The sequence below is a fragment of the Mustela nivalis genome, assembly GCF_964662115.1.
Source record: "Mustela nivalis genome assembly, chromosome: 8".
NCBI lineage: Eukaryota > Metazoa > Chordata > Mammalia > Carnivora > Mustelidae > Mustela > Mustela nivalis.
In genome coordinates this window covers 105,406,529-105,422,159 of record NC_139027.1, presented here as the reverse complement: position 1 = coordinate 105,422,159, position 15,631 = coordinate 105,406,529, and the positions used below count along the sequence as shown (strand labels likewise).

The 15,631-nt window shown below is 36.8% G+C and overlaps 1 protein-coding gene across 6 annotated transcripts in view; it reads left to right on the top strand.

The window, feature by feature from the left end:
* Positions 1-15,631, top strand: part of MACROD2 (mono-ADP ribosylhydrolase 2) — a 1,944,634-nt gene that overhangs the window by 783,874 nt on the left and 1,145,129 nt on the right. The gene's annotated exons all lie outside the window — the stretch shown is intronic.

The window sequence follows — 15,631 nt, the reverse complement described above, 5'->3', positions numbered from 1 at the left end:
ATCAGGACTGTGATCATCTAATGTCCCAATCTCAGTACTAGTTCTTGCTCTTTCTATGTGTAAAAAGTTGGATTATTTTCTCACTTCATAGACACATTGCACCTTTTATCTTTTGGAAGGTAATTGCAGTGTCGTATTGGCCTTTGTGTGATTACACACTCACGTGACGAGGTCACAAGTGCATTTTTCCTATTTCCACTAAAAACCTGAGAAGGAGTCTAGAGTCTTTGGATTTGTGTCATCATCTCCATTTCCTCCTCTATCCCACCATTTACAGAAAGTTGACAACACAAGGCATTTATCAACAGGTCACAGTGGCCACAGGTTTCAGTGGCCTGAAAACTCTGTGTTTTTCAAATTAGAATTTAACTAAGAACTTTACATTGTACCGTATACCATAACCCAGTTTTATTAGTTATGAAAGGCTTATATTGTTAAGCAATATGTTAAAAATAAAATTCTAGTCACCAAATTCTTCTTACCAGATAGAATGTTCAAGGGGTTGACAAATAATAGCTTTTTAAATAGTTTACTAGTCTATATATTTTCCATATTCTTCATACCCACCTTATTTTTATCTACTCTAGACCTTCTATTTTAAAACTTTATAATATCTTCAATAAATCACCAGTCAATATTTATTAGATCATTATATCCTGTATGTGGGTTCATTTCTTATGTTTTAATAAGCACAATAAAAGTAGTAGCATAGGCAGTTTGATTATTTTCTGTGAGCCAGGTTTTGTGTTAAATAATTAGTTTAACCTTTTTTGGAGCACCTGGGTGGTTTAGTTAATTGAGCGACCAGCTCTTGGTTTCTGCTCAAGTCGTGATCTCATGGTCCTAGGTTGAAGCCCATGTTAGGGAGAGGAGGGGGATGTCTGCACCTAAGTAAGTAAAGAAATAAATACATCTTTAAAAAAAAAAAAAAAAAAGATTAACCACTTTAGTACTCACCTCAATCCCATGAGATTGGTATTATTGCCCTCTTTTCACAGATGAAGAAACTGAGACTCAGAGAGATTGAGCCATTATCCCAATGTCATAAGTAAAAGAGGTCAAATAAGGATTCATGATCAGAACCTTCTGATACCAAGTTGCTCTCAGAGTGAGAGCACATTATTCTGCCTTCTTTTTTGTTGCATATTCACATTGACTGTTTTACCTAGAAGAAAAAAAGAAAAGGGAAATTCAAAACACCGTGATTCATGTAATTGACAGTGAATTAATAGCCATGAAAAAAATTTATAACTACACAGAGCAGCAAAGGGTGGTATGAGTCAAAATCTATTCAGACCATAGCAATTGGCTCCTTTCACAAAACCTAGCATCTTTACAAATACATTTTTTTCCCCAGATAACTAAGTTTTATTGATTAAAGTACCAAAACATTAAAAAGGTAACTCTTAATGGAAATCTTTCTAAAATATTCTATAGATATTCCTTTATATTTAGACAGACAACCCAAAGGCATCACTTGAAAAATCCAAAATTTTACTGTGTGGTAGAATATCTCTGGATCTCCTTTTATTTGTTTTCAGCTCTCTTTCTTTGATGTTATTTTTCTTATGTTAGAATCTACTCCATTCTTCCCTCAGTTACTTTTCTTTCTAATGTGCTGTGAACTGAAAAACCATGTAACACAGTGTAACAAAAAGTCTGTATGGAGTGCTTGGAATTCTCAGTGAAAGCTTTAGAGTAAAATAGAACTTCAGGTATATCTTTTGGGAGCACCAGAGAAGTTTTACAGTTTTGCAATGCTGATTTATTTATTTACATGCTGCTTTGTTCAACACACATTAATGTGCATGAAATAAAATAATTGTAAATACACATAATCATAAAAAATGTGAGGAATGGAAATGGATCAATTTGAAGGGGCTTTTTGGCAGCCACAACAAAAAGACAGACGTGGTTAGAATTTTTATTACCATAGAAGGCAATACCTAACAGAGATAGCAGTACTTTCCTTGTCCTAAATGCTAGAAGAAAATTTTCTAAGAAGCTTATTATATATCTTTTAAAAAAATTCCTATATTTAAGATTGTGATGTAGTGGATTAAAAGATGTTACTTCTTAGTGTTGCTTTGAATAAAATCATGGCCATCATCAGTAAACAATAATTGAACAATTATTATGCTAAAGATACTTTGAATCAAAGAATAAAATACAGAGGTTTGCTCCTTAAAGCCTTAACAATCTTGCTAGTAAACATAGAACTCATATAGCTAGGCAACAGAAGTTAGCATATGTTGTCATTATTGAATTCATGTCAGTCATAGATCTTCAGTTCCGTAACTAAAATAGTTCTTCAGTTTCGTAACTAAAATAAATTATTGAGTTTTCCCCCAAATGCTTATTGGACTTTAACCTTACCCAAATCAGACAAAATGTATCATCTGCCATTTTTGTGGATGCCTGCATTCAATGACTGATGAATGCAAATGTATAAAAGGCCAGTTCCGTCACCCCAGTTTGTGACAACTCTAAAGGGAGTCCCAGTTTCAGAGCTCCCCATGGGATCAGCTGTGACACTGTGGGGACTGCATCACAACCCAAGTTTCTTCCCCACTCAGTCTTGCTTCCTTCACTTCCACCATAGCTGTTAATTTTGAGAGCACTCCCTAATAAATATCTCATAGTCCAGTCTCCATCCCAGAGTCTGCTGCCCTAGAAAACCAACATGCCAAAGCACGGGGCATTTCGTGCAGGCCACTAATGACTTCCGTTTGAGGAGAATTACAGTCTGGTTTCAAAGACAGCACACAGTTCTGCAATGTATACAGTGGTGCATAGTAGATATAGTCTAGAATGGGCTGAGGGCCAAATGAACCAAAGAGATGCTGGATGTTTTTCCATCTCAGAAGCCAGGGAGATTGCTGAGAGCCAGTGTAGCCAAGGAAGGTTTCTCAGAGGAAGCTTCTCCTGTGTTTCCTTCTCACAATGTTAACAGAATGTTAACAATTCACTCTGCTACTTTCCCATGCATGCTTCTTTCTAGCTGTGCATAACAACTCGAGAGATCATATTCCTATACTGTTGCCTTCCTGGGGTCTCTTCCTAAATCTTAATGATCTGTATGAATACCATTTGAGTAGTAACAGCTCACAAAGGCAAGCAGGAAGGCACTTGTTTTTATAACAGCAGAACCCTGTTTAGCTTCTGCCTTTCTCTGAGGTTTGTCATGTAGCTTTGACTTCCAAGAAACGGCTGTGCCATTCTGTGACTCAATAATTTTTTTTTTTTTTACCCTAAATACTAGTTGTAAACACCTCTTGTTCTGTTGTGTCTCATATTTTGCCATCTCCACTGAGCATAACTTGCTCTGCTCAGAGTTCTGCTTTTTTCTGTCCTGACACGGATACACAGTTTCAAAGGAAAACCTTAGAAAAATCTTAATGGTACTAGTACTTCCTTGAGGAGCAAGATGAAATTGTCATCACCTACCCAGGTGGTCTTCAAGTTGGGTTTTCCCAGAAGCAGACTGAGGCTGAAAGATGTGAGGGTAAGTAGTGCATTAATTAACAAGCTGCCTCAAGGTAGTAGAGTAGGAAAGTAGGAAAGAGTAGAGAGTAGAAAAGCAACCAGTCAAGGAGTATCATCAACTAGCTGAGCTTTAATCCAACTCCATGTAGATATGTACCTCGCCCTTACCCACCCAGTGGCAAAGGAGCTTAGCCACTAACACACCAACTCCCTTCAGTCCCCTCTTAGGAACAGCTCCACCTGGACGTGAATTCCTCGGCAAGTCCCAGCTCCCCTGTGCTGGAGCAAACCCAGCTCTTGAAGACAAAGAAAGCCCTTTGGCAAAATAAATGCATAAATAGAGTGCAGGTGCCGGCAGTCAGGCCTGTGGGCACTGAAATAAATGGTTAGGGCAAGGGGATGTGAGGGTAAAAACTGTAACATCAGCCACACAGGCTAATGAAGGGAAAACACAGATATTACAGTCATACTGCACAGTCTGGGTGTTACTTCCTCACCCCTCCGTCCAATTAGTCCCCAATCTCTACTGACATTGTCTCCTTGCTAGCTCTAGAGCTTTTCCTTTCTTTGCTATTTTTGCTGTTTTCTAGTCAGCTGTTTTCTAATCTTTGCTTTTTTGCTGTATTCTGACTTCTTTTATACCTCAAGAATTCTCACCTGTGAGCTTTTTGGCTTAGTGAGAGGTAGGGTCCCTTTGCGGGAATGTGTATGTTCTATTCCTGCTGAAGTCCTCCTCTGCAACGCTTCACACATCTCTCTCCTGCAGTTTGTGGCACTTCATCATGGCCTCATTTGAGCACTTCTCAATGTCTGCCTTTTATTAAAGTTATGTTAGCAGGCATCTCTCTTTCTCACTAGCTTGTGAACTCCTGAAGGGCAGGTGGTCTGTTCAATCATGGTGGCACCCACCGCATTGCTTCATGTGTAATGGGTATTTGATAAATGCTTGTTGAATGAAATTGAATCATTGAAATCCAAAGTAGGTCGGAAAAGGATGCTGTCTCGCGGGGGCCCCCTGATTCAGTTACCTGTATAGGAAAAACGTACACTCGATTTTTCTAACAGCTTGCATTCAAGCTGTCATTAAAATTAAAGTCCCTTATTATATGTTTTCATTGTTGCTGAAATAATACTCCCTATGCCTTGGAGCAGTGGATGTAACAGGCTCTCTTAGTTATAATTTTGTGACATCAGGCATCAAGCAGTTGGGAAATTGCAACTTCTGGTAATATAACTTTACATATAGTATATCATTACAAATGAGCAAAACAGGGCCTGGAGGCAGGGATGCTCTGTAGCATAGTACTTTTCTGAGAAGAAAGAAGACTCACTGGAATGACAGTAAATTTCTGTGAAAGCATTTTCTCCTAAAAAAAAAAAAAAAAAGACAGTACCCATTTAATTACCCTTTGATGATTTCTGTTAACTTCTGTGTGGCAACATGCTAAAAGAAAGAGTTTCCCCAACCCCCTCTCTTACAGACACACACACACACACACACACACACACATAATTCTGAGAGAGATCATTTTAGGGGTCTGGACAGATACACTGGTCTAGGAGTATAAGGGCCTGGGCTGAGAAAATCACTCTACTTTCCTTGAAATGTCTAGTCTCCCCACCTCCCTGCTCTCCCCCACACATTTAGACGTTTGCATAATTCTATAAGCTAAATCTAATTTCAGTGAGCAGGAAAAAGAGACTTTAAGGAGATATGAACAAAAAGAAAGGCATGCACTCTGTTTAAATGTATTCATTTTTTTAAAAGATTTTATTTATCTATTTGATAGAGACACAGAGAGAGGGAACACAAGCAGGGGGAGTGGGAGAGGGAGAAGCAGGGAGCCCGATCCACAATCATTAGGAACTTAAGTTCCTTTTATCATTTTTCTCTGTTAATGTCCGTTTTCCACCTTCAGTATTGTCTTGTTGTCCTAGATGATTTGCTGGAGTTCCATCAATCACTTCTGTATTCCAGGCAGTAAGAAGGAGCAGGAAAGAGAGGGAAGATAAAAAATAATGCTCTCTGAGTTCATCAGCATCCTTTGAAGAGCTTTCCTGGACACCCCACTCAACTACTTTCTCTTAAATCTCGTTGGCCACCTCTATCTGAAAGGTAGAATAGGAAATGGATTTTAGTATCTATACTCCTTGGTCGGTTTTTTGTTTGTTTACTTTTTGTTTTATTTTGTTTTTTATTTCTTAGGAAAGGAGAGGGGATGTTAGGCAGCCAGAACACACAGACATACACAGTAGTGCTTCTGTTTAGATGCTTGTGTAGGTGGGACTACAGAAGGGTAGTGACAGTTTGCTTTATATGCATAAAGTCTGAATTTGCAGTTCTCTTGGCAATACTGTTTTGCTCACTCCATCAGAGGAAGGACAGAGAGAAAGAGAGAGAGAGAGAGACCTAAGGAAGAGGCTTGAAGCAGAAGTACAGAAATTTCTTTTTGAGATAGCTTGGAGTTTTCAGCATCTGGAAGCACTGGATCTTTGTGCTGGACTCTAAGGCAGGGCAGCTCAAACCCTTTATTAACATGATTTTAATCCTCGCCTCTTAATAGGTTGACAGTTTCTTCCCTTGGGGCGAGGTTGCTCTGGAAGGAGGCAAGTACAGGCCAAAGTTTTCTCTTTGTTCATTCTTAGCTTTCAAAAGAGGTTGAGTTGAATCCACTTTCAAACTCTCAGAGCTTCTTTATTAGAGGAAGAAAAAAGAGATTTGAGTGGACTTTACTGGGAATGGAGACCAGGAGGCCCAGGGTTGAACTTTTTGCTTTTAAGGACAAAAATTAGAATAGATCCTGGAGTTTGTGGGAGGCCCAGTGCACCAGCATCTATGGCGTTTGTTAGAGGGGAATGTCCACAGCTTTTTGTTAAAATGATCACCTTCCTCTTTTGAATTTCAAATTTGGAATTTCCCATTTCACTTTTCAGTAAGAACAGTAGAGTTGGATGCTGGGCTCTCAGGTTTCTGATTCTGCTCTCTTTATCCTCTCAGAGTCCAAAATAGGCATTTAAAAAGAGGAAATGGAGACCAACAATAGCTAAAATAGGAAAAGTAATGTACCTGTAAGACCCTCTTGACAGCCATCATTGAGTCACTTGATCATAGGCAATTTTCAAGGAGGTAGAGGTTGCAACTTTAAGTCATACAAGGGTCATTTAGCTCTAATATCTTCCCTAGCTACACACATAGTGGTAATCATTGCTACCAGATATTTTATTGATCTCCATATCTGATCTGCCATATCCAATATGATCTAAATGGGATAGACCGTTTGATTCCATATTAAATGTCTATTAAAGAGATGGTAATTGTCAAGTTCTAATAATTAATTTGAAACACCTTCATGAATGTTTTCTCAATTACCTCATACATTTAAATGATCATTTTAGAAAGTCCTTCTAAAAGGAAATCATTGGAATATATTATAAAGAGTGAACCAAAAGTACGTGTTTGTACTAAATTCTGACTTGTCTTCAAAGTCCATAAAAAGAACAATTGCCATTGTTAAGGAGCGTGGAGTCTTTTTTCCCTGCCTGGGGAAAGTTCAAAGTTGACAGTGAGTTCACTTGAAGAGATGTAATATGAAGTCAAAGCAAAGGTGGGTTGACAGGACAAGCAGGGTAAGGTTTGCCAAGGAGCATTGGCCCCTATCATCTGTTCCATGATCTCACTGAAACAAAATCCTTGTTCTGCTTATCTTCCCCAGTATCCAGGAGATTTAAGTAGTAACTGATGCTGTCTGCAGAGTGTGTGCTGTAGACATAACACTACATCCCATTTTTTTCATGCCAAGGAGGCCACGTTGCCTTGCTCAGAAAACCTCAAGGGGACTCCCTCTTCTTTTCTAGAGCATAGTTTTAGGGAGAATAAAATTGTTACTCTTTATTATGGTTTGAGAGGATTTAGTGGCTGGTCATTCTCAGATAATACCATTTTCTAAATATTTGCTAAAGAAATGCTGCTGGGTCATTTGTGGACCACATAAATGCAGGTAGTTGATAGGGAGCAACAGAGCAAGCTTATGAGCTCTCTTTACTATAACTTGGCTTTTTCACTCTATAAAATATTTACGTAGAAGGGCTTTTCACTAAGTTTGGTCTAGCCCATTCTCTGACGGTCAAATCCAAGAATCAAAAACTAATATTTTCTAAATATTGAAATATTATGCAATCTATAAATACTATGATATCTGTAAAAAAAATAAGGCAAACTTGCACCAGTGTGGAAAATGTTCCAGAATATTTTAAGTACCAAGTGATGGGCTAAATTGCAAGCATTTATACTGTTATCCTTCCCTTTAGAGGATAGGTAGGTAGATGGATAGGTGGATGGGTGGATTAGCAGACACATTAGGGTAACTGACTGCAACACCTGAGAATAAGTACTTAAAAGTACTTTTAATAGTGGTTTTCTTTATAAAGAAGGACTGTTAGGAAAGAGAGGACTCTGATTTTCTACTTTTAAGTATTGTTCGATTTCAAAAAATATATTAGTAAAGTTTCTCTGAGTGAGCCATTCTTATTTTCTTCTTATAGTTTCTGTATTAAAAAATCTAGTTAGTGTTATTTTTTAATGTATCCCTCCTATTTTCATTTTTTTAAAAAATTAAAGATGCTTCTATTTTAAATTCTGGACATACTGTCTCAATTCATCTGTTAAAAATTGAGGCTTGTATCAAAAAGTATATGGCATTAAGGTCTCATATAATTACTCAGAAAAAAAAAGAGAAAGAAAAAATGAAGTGCAGTTAAATTTTGCCATGTGTCTATGATATGCCTAAATTGTAATAAAAACATGGTTTATACTGATTAAATATAGGTGTCCTCAGGGCTAAAGGAGAAATAAAGCATATCATTTTACAGCCTCTCCTTGAATCCAGAACAGCCCCCCAAAAAGACCAAAATGTGACCTCTGGAAGAATATCACTTCATCTTGCAGATTAATCATGCACTTCAAATTCTAGTGCAAAGTTATAAACCACCCAACCTCATTTCTGTTAGGAATATAGCTGTATTTGCCTTTTTGACATTGCATAAATAAGATGATGAGATATAAAAATTAAAATACCCAAAATTGGAAAAGAAAAACGTTCCTTTGAAATAAAAAAGAAAACATTTAAAAATGAAACTTAGACTGAATTTTTTATTAGAACAAAAGAGAATATTTCAGTGATCACTAAGTATCTTAAATGTGCTTTTATCCACTTCCACATATATTTAAACAACCTAAGCAGCATGTCAAATATGTACATTTAAAAAGCCAGCATTTTCTCCTTTATTTCAATAGTCAGCTATTTTTCTTTTTAAGTTCATATATTACATGTACACTAATTTGTGTAGAAATAAAAACTGCATGTAAAAATATTTTACTTATTTTCAAGACTACAAATATGCTATCGCTATCAATGTGTTCAATAAATATCCGGTGATAATTTGGTTCATAAAAAGCAAACTTTTCTCTACCCTTCTCAGATTTTATTGCTTTGGGCCAAAGGCCATTCCAAGGCCCAGGGCAGAGCACAGGTAGTGTGTTTTCTAAGTAGATGTAAGTTGGAAGGAGTTGCTGAGAAGCATCCTAAGTAACATTTTAGAGGTACTCTCATTGAGAGATTATAACCCAGCTGGCCTTACAAGCCACAACTGGAGTCGCTCTGTTTGAGAAAGTAACACCATTTCATTCAGTAGAACTGGTCAAATGACCTTCACCAAGGCAGAGACAGATTGCATTGTAGCACTTAAGGGATTCATTAAATTTTTGTGAATAGTGTAGTCAAGACATAATTGTAATAGTCAGTGTTGCATGTATTTATATATTTGCTAGTTATTCATCACTTTACCTTGCTCACATAATTAAAAGTAGACCCTGAAGACCCAAATTTAAAGCATCCACAATTAACTAATTATTCCTCAGAGTTTTGCAGAGATCAGTTCTGTCTCCAGAATGAATTTGCAAGTGGAGTTTAGATACAGACACTCAAAATAATGCTTCCACCACCCCTACTCCCCGTTCCTCCACGCTGGTTGAGAGTTGCCTCCAGGCAGGGGGGTTTAAGTCTCCTCTGTGCATTTCTTTTCTTTCTTTCTTTTTTTACTTATTAAAAAACCACTTTATTCCTCTATGCATTTCTTCATTTGACATTTGACTTCCAGGTTGCACTTCCATGTGAGCTCTGGGAGTGCCTGACAAAGGTGAAGAGAAACTAAGTGCTGGAGGTGGGAAATTGTCAGTAACCAGGAAGTGTGCTCAGCTGCAGGTTTACTCAGCTGATCCAAGAGGCTATGAGGCAAAGAAAGCACTAACCATGTTTGTGCAGACAGTGTTTTCCCTTTTGGAAAATAATCTCTGTAAAACTTCAGATACGGTTTATAGTGCATTTTTTTTCTTTTGCCCAGAGTATGCTAAAACCTAATTAGTTCTACATTGTACAAATAAGTCAATTTAATAAATAAGAGAAGGCATTTCTCTTTAAATACAGTACATTGAATTATGCATGCAAATATTTGGCCTTAAATTTTGAGTCTGGGTATGTACTGCAAGACTAAAGAAATGCATAACATCTGTGCTTCAACAGTTCCTATGTCTGGAGGGTGCTTCATGGCTTGGGAAGTGCTTTCATGAGCGCATCATCTGTGGAGCCTTATAAAAGATGTGAAATTTATAGAGGAGTCATTATTTCAGTTTTCTAGTTGACCAAACTTAAGACCCAGAATTGAATAGGGGGATACAAACACAAATATTGATATCAGGGGAACTGGTTTTGCCTCTAATTTTGCTATAGTCTTACCTGTATATATAATCTCTCTCTGTGCCTTGGTTTCTTTATGTAGAACATGAAGTAATTGACAAAATGACTGTAAACCTATGAATATTCTGAAATGATGAGCTGGAACATGAATCAAAGACTTTTGAAACTCATCAGCTATTTCCACCATCCCCTCAGATGCCACAAAACCCTCTTTAGCACTCATAAACTCAGTATACTATATATTATTTATATATATATTACTATAAACTAAAGTTGGTATAATCAAAGTCCTTTCAAAAGCATAGAATGTATAAGTATAGGTGAATTCATATTTTGTTCATATATGCATATGTTTATATTTATCTTATAGTTGGTAAATATTTCAAATTAAAATATACTCTAATGTTGAAATCTTAATGGTAATCAATTTATGGTACTCTGTTGATATCATTAAAATTTTTGCAAAATCTTTTGATATTCCCAAGAAAAATCCCTTATCCTTTCCAACATTAAGAATATCTCTTTATCCTACATTTAAATGATGTTTAGAATTAATATTTCTACTTTATAACTCTCGAGAGTTTTTCCCCCCATGGCAAATGCATCATAAACCTTGTATCATATCATGTGTCATATACTTCAGGATTTAATTTGGGGAATTTTTTATTATAGAATGGCAGTCACTGTTCGCTCTGCATATAATTCAGAATATTAGATTAGCACTGAACTGTTTTGTATTAATTGTGGATATAAGACTATTGAATTAGCACAGAATTGCTCTGTATTAATAGTAGATACACCCTCATACTTTAATGCAGAACATGTTATTTATCTCCTACATACATTTATTTTTCCTACTTGATCATAATAAATGTTAATCCTACACTCCTGTGCCAGTGTCAGGTTATTTCTGTTCTTAAGATTTTAATTGTGCTCATTATTTTGGGTTGAATACTGGTTAGGAATAACCTTCAAAGATTAAAGCTGTTTATCTGGGTATGAGTGATCATTTGGTGATGTGCCAAAACCCTCTCATTCAGAAGTGAAGGTTTTCTATCAAAAGAAAGAATCAGACACATAGAGCAGATTTTCTGAACTAATATCACAACTCTATAGAGTCATTAGGGCAAAACACCTGCACCTCAATACACTTTGATTACCCAGCATGCAATGAGAACCTGGGTTGTCACCTTGAACACTGGTATTACCATCTTCTCGTTAGATTAACATCTTGGATTTATTACTATATTGGGAATTCTATTTACTAAATTGATTTGGTTTCTTTTTCCTAGTCATTGTTCTAGTCAGCTGATGGGCCCCTTATTTATTAGAATGGTGTGATCACTGAACTGTGGCCACAGAGCTTTGTTACCTTTGAAACAGAAATGTTATCAGGTTTATTTATGAATACCAGCATCATAGAGATACTAAATCAAAGTTATTTTAATTGCGACAAAAGCATTCATTAATCTACTTCACAAACATTTATTGAACATCTGTTTTGTACAGGATTCTCTCTTGTTTGTAGGCAAAGGCTATAATAGTAAATGAGTGAAAGCAGTCTGGTCTCATGGAGAAAAAGGGCACTAGTTCTAAAGACATTGGTTGAAATTTTCACTTAGTCATTTGTTAGCTGTGTGATGTTGGGCTTATTTTCTTTTTACGTGTGTGTGTGTGTTTAAAGTGGGGATAATACCTACTTTATTAGGTTATAGTGTGGACTGAAAATTAAACATTTTATACAATGCATACAATACTCAATAAAATGTAGTGACTGAATAAGTGATAATTCTCAACATTGTGCTAGTATAAGACTCAGCCTTTGTCCTCAAAGAAGTTTACAGTTTGTTGATATAATTTATGAGATGCCTAATGTATTAAAAAAACCCAAACACCTCCAACTTATTCATAAAATATTCTGATACTTCATTTTATTCTCTATACTATATATTTTTGTTCATTCCTCCTTTTAGTTCACCACAGCCCATTCTTCTCATCTTGCTTTGAATCGTCTAAGGTCTAGTCAGGAAGTAAGCCTTCCTAGTAGTTATTTCAATTGAGAAAAACTTAACATGGGGAATCCGTAGTACAGCTCTTGGAGGGCTACAAAGGCAAAAAGAGAATCATGAGCTAACAGCTATCCATTGAACAAGGGAATCCAGGAAAGAGGTTAGGTTTCTTACATGCTAGGACTCAGAGAAAGTACACCCATAAAACACAGGCCTTGGCCTCTGCGGAGAGGTGTTCCTTGGCTGGTGCTGGTATCGCCCTGGCTGGAGGAGGGTTTCTGAAGAGCTGTCTTCCTCAAGCTGGTACGTCTGAGGGGTGCTATAGAACTTATCCTGGGAGCACCAGAAACCAGAAAATAGAAGCTGAGGCTAACTGCTGCTGCTGCTACAGTGAAGAGTTATGTCAGGGCCTCCACTGACAGTCACAAGTGAAAATGAAAGAAGCTGGTCTTTTCCTCCCTTCCCCTGCCTGCCAGTTTCCTTCTACTGCCCCTGTTGGTAGAACCTAACGGGAAGCCAGCTGATTGGATATAGAGCATCACAATCCCAGCTGCAGCATCACAGAGCAGGGGAATAGAAAGATGGCACTGGGGCTTCGAGACAAGAGCTTGCTGCCTAGCGCAGGTCTCCATGAACAGAGTGGCAGCATACTTTGATTTGTGGTGAAATCTTCTCCCAAAGGACTAGAGACCCCACTGGTTCCTTTGGTTTGCTTTAATATGCTACATTCACTTTTGAAGAGACTCAGATTTACATTTAAGTTGAAAGTAGATATTTGTAGTTATATACTCAAATTTGGGGGTTTAAAATTCCTTTGACTATTAAAAAAAAAAAATCCTTTGAGAAGAATAGATAATATGACTTCCTCTAATTAGTACACCACCCTTCAAAAATACCTTGTTAGTAGAGGACTTTTTTATTCCATTAACATTCCCAAAAGGCAATTATTGACATAATTCTGTTGGTATCAATGAAAGATACTGAAATATGGGAAATATTCTTTCATTTACTCAAATGGAAATAAATATGATCTTGTCATATTTCTGCAGTTTGTGCTGTAAAGATGACCATTACCATTAGGAAATTTTATATTAAGTTAACATTTATTAAATGCTAAAATATATCTAAGAAATCTAAAATAAGAGAAATTTTCTGGTTTATTTGCTTTCAGATGAAATAATCAGAAGACAATATAACCTTTAAAGAAACATGTAGAAGTCAAATTTTGATTAAATATGTGCCTATTTGTATTTTGTTGAATATAGATCTATGTTAGGCTTTATAGTTTCTTTTTTAATGTTAAAAATATGTTTTTGGAATTTTTAAATTCACTTAACAAATATTTACTGAGGTCTCAAAAGTGCCAAAGACTGAGGAATCAGAATGAATAGGACCCGCAAGGTTCAGGCATTCAGGGAGCACATATTATAGTGGAGACAAGAAGAAAGATAATGAGCTAGTGAATACAGATACGATGTGAAAATTCTATAAAGGAAGAAAAAAAAGTCTGGGTTGGTTTTTGAAAATGCATTTGTGTGCGTAGTCATAAAAATATTTTTGAAGAGATGCTATTTGAGATGAGACCTGGAGGATTAAAAAGGAGGTGGCCCTGTGAAAGGCATTCTAAGCAGAAGTTACTGCAAGGACAACACCCCTTAAGCAGGAAAGAACTTGGCATTTTTAAGTTACTACCATAGAGGCCCTTCTAGGTAACATGCACAGAGAAAAGAATGAGTTAGTAGGTAGGAGGGGCCAGACCACAAAGGACTTAGTATAGGGCACAGTAAGGCAGTTTGGGAATAAAAATGGGAAACCATAGAATGTTTCAAATGTAGGAGAGTTTTAAGCCAATTCATGGTTTTAAAAGTGACTCTGCTGACTGTGAAGAATGCATTCTAGGGTTGAGAGTAGAAACAGAGGAGTAGGAGAAGAAAGCCAGGTGAGAGCTGATGGTGGTGGTGGTGGTGATGGTGATGATGATGATGATGTTGATGATGATACAGGAAGGGTCCTGAAGAGGACCCTGGAGGACTAGTTGATACACTGGGTACAAGGCTTGGTAGGGGAGGCAGGTAGAGAGAGGGAGTAAGAACACTTCCCATGGATTGGATCAAGCGATGGATGGATGTTGATGTCATTATGGGTCTGGTGAAAACAAAGAGAGGAATGAAGACTTGAAAAAGTGGAGGAAATGTAAATTCCATTTTAGACCCATAGGATGTTTGAGGCACCAAAGATATTAAAAGATACCGAATAGGCCGTTGAATATCCAGTTGGGAAATTAGAGCAATAGTCAAAGCCAGTGATAAAAATTAATAGCTTATTTTTTTCTACTTATATTTTTTTAATTCGTCATGTGGAATGTAAAGCCATGTGCCTGGATATGGTCATGTTGGGAAAAATGTGCGTAGTAAAGAGAACATCTAGCATAGTAAGATGATCAAATGAAGGCAGCCGGGGAGGTGGTAAGAAAAGTAGTGGAACTTTATGAAATTCAAGAGAGAAAAATGTTGCTTGAATGAAGGACCCAAGTATATCCTGCAGTAGTCAAGTGTAGGGAAATTCAAATAGAAGAAGAGAATGAAGGCCATTGTATTTGGCCACATAGAGGTTTACATTGACCATGACATGAACAGTTTCTTATTATATGAAGTTTTATGAGCGTATACATATTTAAGTTTTTATGAGCCTCAGGTGGTTGATAGGAAGGAATAATAATCATCACAATTTTGTCAAGTCTGAGGAAGAACTTGTCTGCTGACTTACCACATTTTCGGTTAGGGGATAATATTTGATGTAAGTGGCTCTGAAAGGTTTTCTGCCTCCTCTGTGATTGGAATCTATAACTGGAAATTGATGCAGTTTGGTAACAAGAATGCTATCCTCCTGTTTAATCTCCTAGGCTTTTTCTCCATAGGGGACTCACTGAAAATGATGACCTAGAATTATTTTCATGCAGCCAGCCTGGGAAAACTAGTAGTAGCCAATAGGAAATATAAGAGCTGTTTCATATGAATAACTAGATTCTTTTAAGAATGTTAACAGTAATATTCTTTACATGACTAGTTTCATCTTCATTCAGTGTCAGTATAAATTACTTGAATAAAAAATAAATAAAGTTTGCTTAGTCGGGGATACTCTATAGCAGAAAAACCTAGTATCTGTAGATGATATCAAGTTATTTCCTTATTGGAAGGCAATCTGAATTTGTCTTCTGTTAGTTTAGTTTAGTTTAGATGAATATAGCATTTGTCTTTTTTTAACTGTGCTCTATTTTTGTTTGTCCCCTTCTGGAAGGGAAAAAGCATTGCCATCCTACCGCATACTGGGAACACTGGGTCAGAAGCACAGATATGAGACTTTGACATTCTCATATACATTGTT